Source organism: Urtica dioica, chromosome 1 (genome assembly GCF_054948205.1).
Source record: "Urtica dioica subsp. dioica isolate 48M chromosome 1, U.dioica_male_clone48M_v1_H2, whole genome shotgun sequence".
NCBI lineage: Eukaryota > Viridiplantae > Streptophyta > Magnoliopsida > Rosales > Urticaceae > Urtica > Urtica dioica.
The window spans coordinates 51,857,362-51,871,837 of NC_142756.1; the positions used below are offsets into that span (position 1 = coordinate 51,857,362).

The following is a 14,476-nucleotide window of genomic DNA, read 5'->3' on the forward strand; positions in this document are numbered from 1 at the left end:
TATTGATTATCTTAGAAATTAGGTAATTCATTTAACCCGCAGCAACGCGGGTAGATTCACTAGTGAGATCTATGAGATAAGGTATTAGTATATTACCATGTTTGTTTGTTGTATTGAGTATTGACTATCCTAAGTCCTCGTAACTCAATTAGTTTATACTTTATAGTCTGTCAAGTTTCTCACCAATCCTTCTCCGACGTGCATTCTACAACTCTTACACCCATTTTGGCCTCGTTACATCTAATCACACACACTTCATTCTCTATCCTCTCCCTCAGAGATTTCCACACATATATATGTCATACATGATAATACCACCAACGGCAACGAGGGAGAGAGTAATTCTCTCTACTCGAATCGAGTCACTCTCACAATTAAGAATAAATCACACAAAACCAAACGCCTCTTTTTTCTTTCTTTTCTTTTCTTTTAACGCCGAAAAAGAAACATAACACAGTAGAGAATTTCAGAGAGCTTCTTCATTACCTTATATCATAACCCTTCTTCTTCTTCTTCTTCTTCTTCTTCTCTGAGAATGGATGACTAGTTCACTTGCTGGTTCAGTGACTCAGCTCTTTCGTCACCCATGGACTTCGATCTCGAAAACCCACTGGAGGACTCTGACTCAGTATCTCCTCTGTTCTGCGTGGAGTCTGATCACATGCCGTCGGAGAATTACTTCTTTGCCCTCCAAGCCGGAGACTTCGATGTCCTCCTGAGACGAGAAGCCGTTACTTCAATCACTCAGGTTCCCAAGTTTTTCCATTATTTACGCTCTCTCTCTATCTCTCATTGATGTGTTTCATTCTTAAATTTTGGGTTTGGTTCGCCAAATATCAAACAGTTATCGTGCGGTTTCGATCCTCTGCTGACGTACCTAGCCGTGAATTATCTCGATCGGTTCTTGTCCTGCCACGGAATGCCGGTAAAATAATTGTGGGGTCTTGTCTTAAAAGATCAATCTTATTTTCTTTTCATTCTTCAGTTTGTTTTTTTGTACATTTGGCGTTTTGGAGATCTAATCACTACTACAAATGTTGGATTATACAACCCACTTTCTACAACGCTTAACATAAGCGTTGTAGAAACTAGGGATTCTACAACGCTTAACATAAGCGTTGTAGAAACGTAGTGTTTCTACAACGCTTATGGCTAAGCGTTGTAGAATTTCGGTGTTTCTACAACGCTTATGGATAAGCGTTGTAGGATATGATAGTTTCTACAACGCTTAAAGCTAAGCGTTGTAGAAGTACATAAATTTCAGATTTTCCACAACGTTTACACTATCCGTTGTAGAATCATCGCCGCGGCACCACGTGATTTATGCCTCGGCGAGAACTTTCTACAACGCTTTGTAAAAGCGTTGTAGAAGGATGGGTCTCGCCGCGGCACAATTTAAACATCGCCGCGGCGACTCTTTCTACAACGCTTGTTACAAGCGTTGTAGATTCATGTCGCCGCGGCGATAAGTATTTCTCGCCGCGGCGAGATAATTTCGCCGCGGCTAGAAATATCCTCCGCCGCGGCGAGGTGGATACCGTAGCCAAGCAGTTTTTTAAGAAACTGTCTCGCCGCGGCGAGTGAGGAATCTCGCTGCGGCGACCCGTTCCTACAACGGATATTATAACCGTTGTAGGAACGTCTCGCCGCGGCGAAGACATATTTTCGCCGCGGCGAGGTTTTTTAGGTTTTCACTATAAAAGGCCGTTTTCAGTTTTTTTCTCATTTTTTCCAATACCCACACACGAGACAACCATTTTCGGCCGCTTCTCTCCAGTTTTTTTCTTTCAAAACCCCTCGCCACGTCCTCGCCGCCCCAAAATCTCGCCGTCGCCTTGTCCTCGCCGCCAACTCTCTCTCGCCTTGTCCTCGCCGTCACTTTTCTCTCGCCGAGTCCTCGCCGTGCTTCCTCTCGCGCCTCTCTCTCTCTCTCTCTTGCCGCATCATTGTAAGGTATGATTTTAAAAGTTTTTTAAGGTGTATATTGATTTAATTTGGTGTTGTTGATATGGATTTCTTGTTGTTTACCCGAATTGCATATAGTTTGATTTTTTGAATTCACAAATTTAGGGTTTTGTTTGATTTTCTCTTATTAGAACAAGAAATTAGGGTTTGGGTTAGTGGAATTTGAATGAGTGAATTTAGGTTAGTGGAATTTGAATGAGTGAATTTGAATGAGAATTTGAGTTAAATTGAAATGTCCGGATTGTGTTTGACATATTGTTACATAGGTTAGTGGTTAAAATGGTTATGTATATTAATGTTGAGATTGAATTGTTTATGAATTTGTGATTGATCGAATTGTTCATGAATTTGTGATTGGTCGAATTGTTTATGAATTATTTGTGATTGTTGGAATTGTTTTAATTTGTCATGTACTTAAATATATATTCTTGGAATTGATATATAATTTGTTATATGTTAATTGTAGAATTGTTTATGATTATGTTTTGTAGGAGCTTGAAAATGCCTCGAACTAAAAACACCGCCTCCAAGGCTCCGAGCTCTTCCAGAGGTCAGAGTAAAGTAAAAAGCAAGCGACCTCGTCAACAGTCTCCCGAAGAGGAATACAACTCGAGTATCTTTACTAGCAAGGTCGCAGAGGAACGCTACGACAAAATCTTGCCGCGTAACATTATCCATGAGAGAGGATTCAATGTAAGCAATACGTCGGATATAGGAAAGCAAATCCGCAACAGCATAGTTGGTCATGATTGGGGGAGGTATTGTGCTGTACCCGAGTTCGATTCGAACGTCAACTTCGTGTACGAATTCTACGCAAACTTGCCGGACTCCCAAGGTGATGTTGTGACGGTCCGTGGGAAACGGGTCGATATGAGTATCGAAGCTATCAACGATCTTCTTGGGACCCCAGATGTGCCTTTCGAGAACGAGGGCTATCGAGAATGGCTAAGAAGTTGCAGCCATGAGGAGATGTCACGGGTGTTGTGCATTCCGGGAGAGGATTGGGTCACTAAAAAAGGAAAAAGGGTACTCAAGCGTGACCAACTCACCAGGATCGCTAAAGCGTGGATTTACTTTGTTTGCGCTCGTCTCTATCCAATCAAGCACTTCACCACTCTCGACGAGGATCGTATCCAGGTGTTGTTCTGCATTGTTAAAGGCCTTTCCATTAACGTCGGTCGATTCATCTATAATTGGATGAAGAAACTCGACTATACTAATGAACGACACGGTTTGCCATATCCGGCGATCATTACCGGCCTTTGTACAAATGCGGGGGTACCACGCTCGAAAAGGGATACGATACACAGTTCAATGGGGCCTATTACGGATTCCATTATCGAGCGGTACAAGATTAGGGAGGATCCACAAGCGGAGGAAGAGGAAGAAGCGGAGGAAGAGGGTGAAGAAGGGGAAGCGGAGCCCCTATTGCGCTTACCAGCGCCTCCGGTAATCGACCCCGCCACCATCGACTACATTGCTCATTGCTCCAACTATCTTGTCGGCGGGTTCCAACACACGCAACAGTACATGCACCAACAAGCGGAGTATGGCGCCTCTCACATCAATCAGTTGAACGATCTCTACTCTCGGTGGGACATCAACCAAGAGAATCAGGTGTTATTTCCTCCATATCCTCAGTACTTCGACTATCCGTACGCACCACCACAGTGGCCACCGCATATGGCACCTCCTCAATATCCGGCGAACCCACCACCACCACCACCGAATGACGAGTAAATTTCAAGAACCAACAACACCAACTCTTCCATATAAATTTCAAACTCTTTTTAAATTTAAGTTTCAGTTTAAGACTCGCTTGGTTTGTTTATGTTTATGACTAGATTACTGTGTTTTATTTGTGTGTTTGAGACTCGTTTGGTGTGTTTTATTTGTGTGTTTGAGACTCGTTTGGTTTGTTTTATTTATTGTAGAAATTTTAATTGAATGATCATTTTTAGTTGGAGAATTGGTTAAATATTGCAAAAAAGTGAATGAGTACCTGGTAGAGTGCTTCTTCGCCGCGGCTAGGTACCTTTCTCGCCGCGGCACAGTATATTTTCCGCCGCGGCGAGTGATCTACGCCGCGGCTAAAATATTACCTCGCCGCGGCGAGAGTTTGATTTTTTTTATACCGAGAGTCTGTATTTTTTAAGAACTTGTCTCGCCGCGGCGAGTTGATATTCCCGCCGCGGCGTAATGACCTCGCCGCGGCATGGAATATACGTTGCCGCGGCGAGGTTTCTACAACGCTTTACTTAAGCGTTGTAGAAGAGTCCTCGCCGCGGCAGGATTTGTATTTCGCCGCGGCGAGAGTTTGATTTTTTTATACCGAGAGTCTGTATTTTTTAAGAACTTGTCTCGCCGCGGCGAGTTGATATTCCTGCCGCGGCGTAATGACCTCGCCGCGGCATGGAATATAAGTTGCCGCGGCGAGGTTTCTACAACGCTTTACTTAAGCGTTGTAGAAGAGTCCTCGCCGCGGCGAGAGTTTGATTTTTTTATACCGAGAGTCTGTGTTTTTTAAGAACTTGTCTCGCCGTGGCGAGTTGATATTCCCGCCGCGGCGTAATGACCTCGCCGCGGCATGGAATATACGTTGCCGCGGCGAGGTTTCTACAACGCTTTTTTAAGCGTTGTAGAAGGTCCCTCGCCGCGGCAGGATTTGTATTTCGCCGCGGCGAGAGTTTGATTTTTTTATACCGAGAGTCTGTGTTTTTTAAGAACTTGTCTCGCCGCGGCGAGTTGATATTCCCGCCGCGGCGTAATGACCTCGCCGCGGCATGGACTATACGTTGCCGCGGCGAGGTTTCTACTACGCTTTTTTAAGCGTTGTAGAAGGTCCCTCGCCGCGGCAGGATTTGTATTTCGCCACGGCGAGAGTTTGATTTTTTTATACCGAGAGTCTGTGTTGTTTAAGAACTTGTCTCGCCGCGGCGAGTTGATATTCCCGCCGCGGCGTAATGACATCGCCGCGGCATGGACTATACGTTGCCGCGGCGAGGTTTCTACAACGCTTTTTTAAGCGTTGTAGAAGGTCCCTCGCCGCGGCAGGATTTGTATTTCGCCGCGGCGAGATTATCCTGCCACAGCGAGAGTTGTACTCAGCCGCGGCGATGTTGGAGAAATGTAAATGACATTGTATAGAGAAATTTTTAATGAAAAATAACGTTGTCCACAGGAAAATAACATAAAATCCAAAATGAAAATACATTATCTAAATGTTCAATATAAAAAAAAATAGGATCTATATCCTTACGAAGTAGATGTGACACATCGTCATCATTAAAATCATCCACCTCTTGATCAATTGGCGGTAATCCTGATGTGAACGGAGGAATGCTAGACATGTCTTCGTCTTCTTCTTCGTTACCGTTTCTCGCTTTCATATGAACCACTAACGATAACTCAGGATTCGCTGGATCCGAAACATAAAACACTTGACTTGCTTGCGAAGCCAAAATAAATTAATCATTCTCGTAGCCAATCCGTCTAAAGTCGACAATTGTAACTCCTTCATTATCAACTTTAACGTGATTATTGTCTGCCCATTTGCACTTGAATAATGCGACTCGCAACCCGCAATAATCAAGTTCCCAAATATCTTCAATGTATCCGTAATACTTCATAAAAGCATGTTTTGGATTCTTATCTTTTGCCGACGAAACATGTAAAGCTTCAGCAAACAATGTAACACCGCTATTTTGTACGGGATGCTTGTTGTCTCGTTCCCTTGTGTAAAATGTAAAACCATTAACAGACCAAGCAGTGTACCTTGTAACCATTGAGGACGGCCCGCCAGATAGTTTACTCAACGTAGATGAATGTCCTGCCTCTATAAATATGCGTTTTCCAAGCTAGTTTTGAAACAAATGGTTGTGCTCTTCTTGCAACCATTTTTCATTTCTACCCTTCTTTGGATTATTCACTCTCAACTCATTCAAATGAATATCCACAAATGGCTTGACCTCGGAAACGTTGTGTAGCACATGGAGACTTGCTTGCTCCCATTCTTTTCGGTTGACGATCGAATAAGTACCTAAAATGAAACAAATACTTAAAAATAATGTTCATATATAATTTAAATAAACAAATAAAGTGTTAAAAAAATACCTTTAGATAGAGCTTTTTAATCAAAATTGGTATTCTTGGGTAACCCAATTTCGTCTGTTTTAGCTAAATACTCAGAACAAAACTCAACCGACTCTTCTGCTATGTAATTTTCAACTATGCTTCCTTCCGGCCTATTGTAGTTCTTCACGTAGCTTTTCAACACTTTCATATAACGTTCGATTGGATACATCCACCGTAAAAACACGGGCCCTCCTAATTTCACTTCACGTACCAAGTGGACGGTTAAGTGGATCATTATGTCGAAAAACGAAGGTGGAAAGATCTTTTCGAGCAAGCACAGAGTTTTCACCAATTCTGACTGCATTAAATCCAATCGAGTTGGATCGATGACCTTCGAGCAAATCGAGTTAAAGAATACACATATCTTTGATATTGCAAACCTCACATCTTTTGGCACAATTCCTCGCAAAGCAAGAGGCAACATTTGTTGTAGCAGCACATGACAGTCTTGCGTCTTCATTCCAGTAAGTCTCAAATCTTTCAAAGACACGAACCTCTTATAGTTTGACGAATGACCTTCGGGGACTTTAATAGAAGCAAACCAGTTACACAATTTCTTTTTCTCCTTTCGATCTAGAGTGTACTTTGCCGGTGGTAATTTTGTTTTTTTCCCACCCCCCTCCTCGGGATGCAAAATACTTCTTATATTCATCTCTTTGAGATCCAATCGAGATTGTATTCCGTCTTTCGATTTATTTGGATCATCAAGAAGTGTACCAATAAGCGATTCGCAAACATTTTTCTCGATGTGCATAACATCCAGACAATGCCGGACGTAGTGTGTCTTCCAATAAGGAAGGTCGTAGAAAATCGATTTCTTCTTCCAAGGATTCTCTTTGAACGATTCTTTAGTACTAGCACTCCGCTTTCTTTTCCCAAGCACTTCATTGACGTTTTTAACCATCTCATAGACATCTTCACCAGACAAAATTCTAGGAGGGGGTTGTTCTTCTGAATTTCCATCAAACGCTTGTTTCAATCTTCTATACGAGTGATCTCTTGGTAAGAATCTTCTATGACCCAGAAGAACAGTTTTCTTACCATGCTTCAAACGGATGGAAGATGTGTCTTTCATGCAAATCGGACAACCAATCGAGCATTTCACAGAGTATCCTGACAAGTTTCCATAGGCCGGAAAATCGTTAATAGTCCACATTAACATTGCCCTTAAGTTGAACGAATCTCCACGGTTAGCGTCTTTAACTTCCATCCCTTTCTCCCATAACATCTTCAAATCATCGACCAACGGTGCCAAATAGACATCAATATCATTTCCTGGTTGATTCGGTCCTGAAATCAAAAGCGTTAACATCAAGAACTTTCTCTTCATACATAGCTTTGGAGGGAGATTGTAGTTCACAAGTATAACCGGCCAAACACTGTATTTACTGCTCATCATGCTGAACGGGTTCATTCCATCAGAAGCTAGACCAAGGCGCAAATTTCGAGTATCAACACTGAAATCCTTATACTCTAAATCGAATGATTTCCACTGTGCAGCATCAGCAGGATGTCTCAACATACCATCATCGATACGCTTTTCGGAGTGCCAAACCATGTTCTTCGCGTGTTTGACACTATTAAACATTTGACGAAAGCGCGGCATGGGAGGAATATGAGCTACATGGATTTCCTAATCAAGTGATGAAAATGTACGTACCTTAACTGGAACTCCTTTAACCCCGTTACAGGGGTCCTGCGCCGCGGCGGGAACACGTCGTCGCCGCGGCGAAAATCTTACCGAGAGCACCATGTTCCAGACATATACTCTCGGCGCGGCATCATACATTTTACGCCGCGGCGAATGTATTCCTCGCCGCGGCGGGAATTCGCCTTCGCCGCGGAGAATCTTCTACAACGCTTATTTAAGCGTTGTAGAAAGGTCTCGCCGCGGCGGAAATTGTATACTGCCGCGGCGAGGACATCTAGGGTTTCCTCGCCGTGGCGATGACACATTTTCGCCGCGGCGAGACGTTTCTGGGTAACTCTCGCCGCAGCGAGAATTTGGTTTCGCCGCGGCGAGGATCCTACAACGCTTACTCTAAGCGTTGTAGAATCATCTCGCCGCGGCGAGCTCCTACAACGCTTAGAATAAGCGTCGTAGGAGCGTCTTAAAATCTGAAAATTTCAATTTTTTTTTAACTACCCGCCCATTCATATCTATACTTAGCGTTTTTTTCCCTCATTTCTCATTCTCATTTTCTTCTCATCTCCACTACTCATCTCTCTCGTCCATCTCTCTCTCCGCCCGTCCCTCTCTCTCTCCGCCACTCTCTTGCCGCCCGTCCCTCTCTCTCTCCGCCACTCTCTCTCTCTCGGCCCCTCTCTCTCTCTCCGTCACTCACTTCGCTGAACTACCGCGCCCTCGCCCCGCGCGTTCTCTCCCTCTCTCCGACCCTCACCTCCCTCTCCTCGCCGTGCGCCGCGCCTACGCCGCCCTCTCGCTGAGCCCCCTCCCTCACCTCGCCGTGCGCCCACGCCGCCCTCCGGTCTCACCTTGCTCGTGCCCACCCTCGCCGCGCGCCCTCACCTCGCCGCGCGCCCTCACCTCGCCTCACCACTTTCTTTCGCCGCCCTTGTGCTCGTCCAACTCTGGGTAATGTTTTTGAACATTTTTACATGAACTTATTTAGTGTGAATTCGATATTGATTTGAAATTAGGAGATATTGTATTGGATTTGAGTTTATTGAATTGAAGTTTTATATTGATTTGATTTGAGAAATATATTTGATAGTAGATTGAATTGGGATTGAAATTGTGTTTTTGTTTAGAATCGGATTGGATTTGAGTTTATATTGTGATTGGAGTTGAGTTTATATTTGATTTTTGTTACATTTGAGTTGAAATTTTGATAACATTTGAGTTGAAAATTGAAATTATGATTTGAATTTTGTTTATTAGATTCAATGTCGTCCACTACTACTACTTCTAGCGGTAGTGGTAAAAGAAAAATTAGAAGACAACTAGCGCTTAACTCCGATGAACAAGGAAAACGAAGAAACACTCTTATGGGTCGGGTTAATAAGGCTAAAACACTTGGTAAAAAAATCCCGGTACAATTTGATGATAAAGGGCAACCAATCGGTAAAGAGGGTGATGAGTTGTCGAGTTACTTTGGCGTGTTAGCAAGAGAACACGTTCCACTTTCGATGCGTGATTGGAGATGTAAAGACAACGCCCAAATTAAAGAACGGATTTGGAACGAAATGCAAGAAGGATTTACGTTTCCTATCGAACAAAAACACGATTGCCTTATGAGAGTCGGAGAAGCCGCAAGGTTATTTCGTCATGAGATATACAACGATCTACTCAAAGACATAATCAACGAACCAATCGCCTTAAAGAGACCGGCTTGTATTTTGAAATACTATACAAGTATCACCGAAGAAGATTGGATAGCATTTGTTGAGTATAGACGAACCGAAATGTTCAAACAAACATCGGAACATGGGAAATCAAATATCGGAAAAAGTGTGTACAAATCTCGAACGGGCCGAAATGGATATCGAAAGCTTGATCAAGAAAAGGTTAGATTCATTTTTTTCTTTTAGTTATTTCAAATGTTGCAATTATTTTTTAATTTATTATATAATTACTTCTTACTAGCATGACGAAACGGGGGAATGGCCTACGAAAGAGGAACTTTGGATTGACTCGCGAATGAAAGACGTAGATAACTACAAGGATGAGAAAGACAAATTGATGGGAGAAAAAATCGTAAGTTCTTTACCTTTGTTATAACAATTAACCTTGTAATTTTATTTTCAAATAATTTTATGTGTAGAAAATGTTATCACAACAAGCATCGCAAGGGACATGGTTGCCGGAATCGGGAAAGAGTGTTTTGCAAGAAGCTTTGGGAACGTCGCGAGTTTGCGGTCAATCCAAACACACGTCGCGTTTTAAGTACTTTGTTCCTCCAACGCCCAACGAAGAAGTAATGAAGATGCGTCGGGAAATGAGCGAGTTAAAGTCTTTGGTGATGAAGGCATTCGGTGGAAATGGTAGCATTAATGTCGAGTCGCCTAGTGTCGAGCAAGTGAAAGAGAATCTCAACGCGAATGTTGTTGATGATAAAGAGATGGCAAATGTTGAAGAACACGTCAATGAAGCGGTCTCTTTAGGTATGTTTAATTTTTTTTTTATCTATTTATTAAAGATAAATGTTTTGGTATTAAGTTATTGATAAAATTCTTGATTCGCTTAGAACACGACGATGTTGATGATCGTCCGAAGATCGATCCTATCATTGTTGATGATCGTCCGAAGATCGATCCTATTATTGTGGAAAAACCCAATAGTGTTCGTGCTAGTTGCTCTTTGAATCCAACCACGTCGGTGACACCGAGTTCGGATGAAAGCGTCGAGTGTCTTCTTTTCATTGATGACACCGAGTTCGGAGGCACAATTCATGTTGCAAATGGGCGAGCGTACATGAATGGAGGCGTAGTTCATTTCTCACCTTTGGAGGAAGGAAATTTACGCGTGGCCGTTTTGGGGGTTTTGATTAAAAAAGCAAAATTGCCAATTTCCACCGAAGAAGCTCAAACCGTTGAAGATGCTATAGGCGGGTTTGTCTCGTGGCCGAAGAGACTCATGGAAATGGACTCGGGAATAGAGAGTCGCGGTCCGGTTGTCAAACAACTCTCAAAGCTCGGTTTTGAGAGTGAAGCTAGCATCGATGATGCTAAGAAGATTCTGTACAAGGTGATTAATCCCAAGTATCGATTGCTCGCTCAACATGCCAACAAAGTAATGTTACCGGAACGGGATGTGATTATGGTCAATGTTAGTCCAAGTCTCGCGGCTATCCCGATTCCGGTGTCATTTGAAGACATTTCCGATTTTTTGCAATACTTGGAAATTGGCGCGGGGAGCATAACGGTTTATATGGAGTAAGAGTTTTCTTTATATGCGTTTTTTAATATCAATATTCAATATTTAGTGTTTTGATCAACTAAATATTTGTTTGTCATAGCTATCTACGCTCGAGGCTAGAAAAGGCGAAGAAGACTCGAAATTTTTGTTTTATAAATCCGAGCTTAAGTTCGTATATCGAAAATGACGACGAGGAGGCTTATTTGTCAAAACGAGTCAAGGACGTTGGAAACGTGGTACGAGATTGCAAATTTGGTGAATTAGTTTTGATGCCGTATAACAAAGGTGCGCATTGGATGCTCGTTGTCCTCGACTTTTGGAGAAATAGCGCTATGTTCTTTGACCCGTTGAAAAATAAAATCCCAACCGATTTAAATCGATTGATAAAAAGGTAATATTTTGATTTCTTAAATAATTTTTATTATAAATCGTTCTAGATGTTTTTTCTCTTATAATCTCCGTGTTATATAGGGTTCTTGTTGATTTCAAGCTCGAGCATCAAAACGCCCATAGTAACGGGCAATCAACGTACATCAAGGCTTGGGACGCTCCGAGACAAACGGGAAACACGGAATGCGGGTATTTTGTCATTTCTTATATGTGTGATATAGTCGTAGGAGGTGTAGGAAAATTAGAAAATAAGAAATCCTATACAAAAGAGGATTTAGAGAGAGTTAGGGAAGAATGGGTAACTTATGTACAAACATTTATTAACTGAGATGATTAGCTAGTTTTTTTGAAGATGTATATATTAGATTTTGAATGTTTTGAAGATGAGGATATTTGAGATGAATGTATATATTAGATATTTTTTGTATTGAAGATTATTTTCAGGTGCTAGTATCGTGTAAAAAACAGATTCTGGATTGAAAATAAATGATTCTCGCCGCGGCGAGACAAGATACCGAGAGCAGGCAAATTAGAAATCTTAGTCTCGCCGCGGCGAGTTTTTAAAAAAAAATTCATCGCCATCCTACAACGCATAATATCCGTTGTAGAATCATCTCGCCGCGGCTAAGATTTCACGTCGCCGCGGCGAAGTGTATTATTCGCCGCGGCGAGTTGATTCTACAACGCTTCAAAATCCGTTGTAGAATGTTCTCGCCGCGGCTCGAAACGTACCTCGCCGCGGCAAATAACTCGCCGCGGCGACGTATATTTCTCGCCGCGGCGACGTGCTTCTACAACGGATTGAAGATCCGTTGTAGAATATGTCGCCGCGGCGAGAAATATACTTCGCCGCGGCGAGATGTTTGAAAATATTTAAAAATTACACAATGGATTCAAACCGTTGTAGAAACTTCTACAACGCTTAAGAATCCGTTGTAGAAGCTTAGTTTCTACAACGGATAATTAAGCGTTGTAGAAAGCTGTTAGATTCTACAACGGATTTTTATGCGTTGTAGAAACTTCTACAACGCAGGATTCTACAACGCTTAAGAAGCGTTGTAGAATCATTCTACAACTGTTTTTAAACGTTGTAGAATCCTATTTTTGTAGTAGTGAATCATGATTTGTTTTAATTGGTAAGCAACAGTTGAACAAGAAACGGGTCATCAAGCTTATTGCAATCTCATGCGTTTCTTTGGCTGCCAAGATGATGAACATAACAGAGCTATATCACACTGATTTTCAGGTGAAAATAATAAGAGAAGTACAAATGTTTGCGTTCTTTCCTTTCTCTCACTACTTGTAGACTTGTAGTGTAGTATTCTTGTTTGACCATTGAATATGTTTTTATTAGTGAAATTTTGACGGGTAATTTTTTTTTTTTTTTTTTTTTTTTTGGGTGTAGAATGATGGTGGGATAGTTTTTGACACACAAACAATAGGAAGAATGGAGAGCTTAATTTTGGGAGCTCTAAAGTGGAGAATGCGCTCAGTCACTCCTTTATCTTTCATTCCCTTTCTCATCTCTTTTTTCAAACTCCAAGTCCAAGACCCAGCTTTGTGCCAAGCCCTTAAAGCTAGAGGCATCCAAATTATCTTCAAAGCTCAAAATGGTATTAAAAGAAAAAAAATTATAAAACCCACAAGCTCAAATTCCCACTACAGCATTTTCAAGTATCTAAATTTGTATTATATTTTTTCTAGATATTAACTTGTTGGAGTATAAGCCTTCAACAATGTCAGCCACAGCTCTACTGTCTGCTTCTCACGAGCTCTTTCCGTTGCAATATCCCAGCTTTAGGCAATCACTCGAGAACTATTCTCGTCTCGACACAGTACGTAAGAAATTGTCACGTTTGACCAAAGTCTTCAATGTTGCTGTTAAAGTCAACGCATTTCATTATATTTCATTTGCCAGGATGAGTTGTCACAGTGCTACACGGCCTTGCAAGCCTTGGTGTTGGAAGAGTACGAGGCTCCACAATGCGACGTCGTTTGGAGCTCGGACGCCAGTCAACGTGCTTGACCAGCGGTTTTCGGGTTCCGAAAGCGGCGTCGTCGATAACGCCGTCACTTTCGACGACAGGGACGCAAAGAGAAGGAAGATCAGCGGTATCTATTACTCGTAAGGACGATCGGACGGTCCACGTTTCTCTGATGATAAGATGATAAGACTGTTTTCATTGCAGCTTATCTCCTTCGGTCCATTTTGAGAGTGACACCAGGCTTCTTCTTAGCTTATTGTTATAAGCGAACGCTAATATTTAGCTATTAGTTCTATATATCAAGCCTGAGTAGCGAAGGAAAGAATTACAAAAAAAAAACAAGGAAAAAAAAATGAAAGTTGATATTTGACGGATCAAGCCAGTCCCTGTTGCTTGATGATATATTTGTCTCGGTACAGTTCATTGGCTGATAAAAAACGTGGGTTCCACAGAACAGAAAATATATATTTATATTTAAAAGGACAAAAACATCACTTCGAAGTTCGAATTTGTAGGGTTGAACTTTTTTTTTAAAATATAACTCTTTTTTTTATTTTTTATTTTTTATTTTTTGAGAGATGACTTTATAAGTAACCAATGATACAAGATCAGATATTTACAAATATGGGAGGCTGGACAAATATAACTATCTATTTCTAGAACCACACAAACACACTCCAAAAATAATTAAATGTGGGCATTACGCCCGCCCGGGAATTATTATTTGTGGTTCCAATGAATTCCTTTTAGTATTGTGGTAAATTGGTTTGGGAAATAAATACAAAAAAATTAAATTTTTCTGACGTTGTAGGGCGTGAAGAATATGATAGATTACGCTCTCGTCCCCGTTTCACTAATTTTTCTGATTTTAAATATTAACAATTTTTTTTTTTTTGTCAAAATGTAAACTTTATTTTTCTTCTACTTTTCAAATGTAAGCTGTAGCAATGTTGAAGCTTAAACTAATTTTTTCTTCCCAATTTTATCCTTTTATCTTTGAAGGTCCAAACTATCAGTCAAAATTACTTCGAAATTAGTTGAGGGACAAAGACAATTTGATTTAATGGTGGGACGAAGCCAAAAAATTTGATTTTTTTTTTCTGGGAGGGGGGCTAATATGCAA

At 41.5% G+C, this 14,476-nt stretch overlaps 1 pseudogene across 1 annotated transcript; it reads left to right on the forward strand.

The window, feature by feature from the left end:
- Window positions 1–200: 200 nt before the first annotated feature.
- On the forward strand, window positions 201–13,775 carry LOC149408071 (putative cyclin-D6-1; annotated as a pseudogene). The gene is made up of 6 exons (XR_016301606.1): window positions 201–748; window positions 845–925; window positions 12,516–12,614; window positions 12,774–12,981; window positions 13,073–13,203; window positions 13,287–13,775. The product of XR_016301606.1 is annotated as a putative cyclin-D6-1 (transcript).
- Window positions 13,776–14,476: the final 701 nt, after the last annotated feature.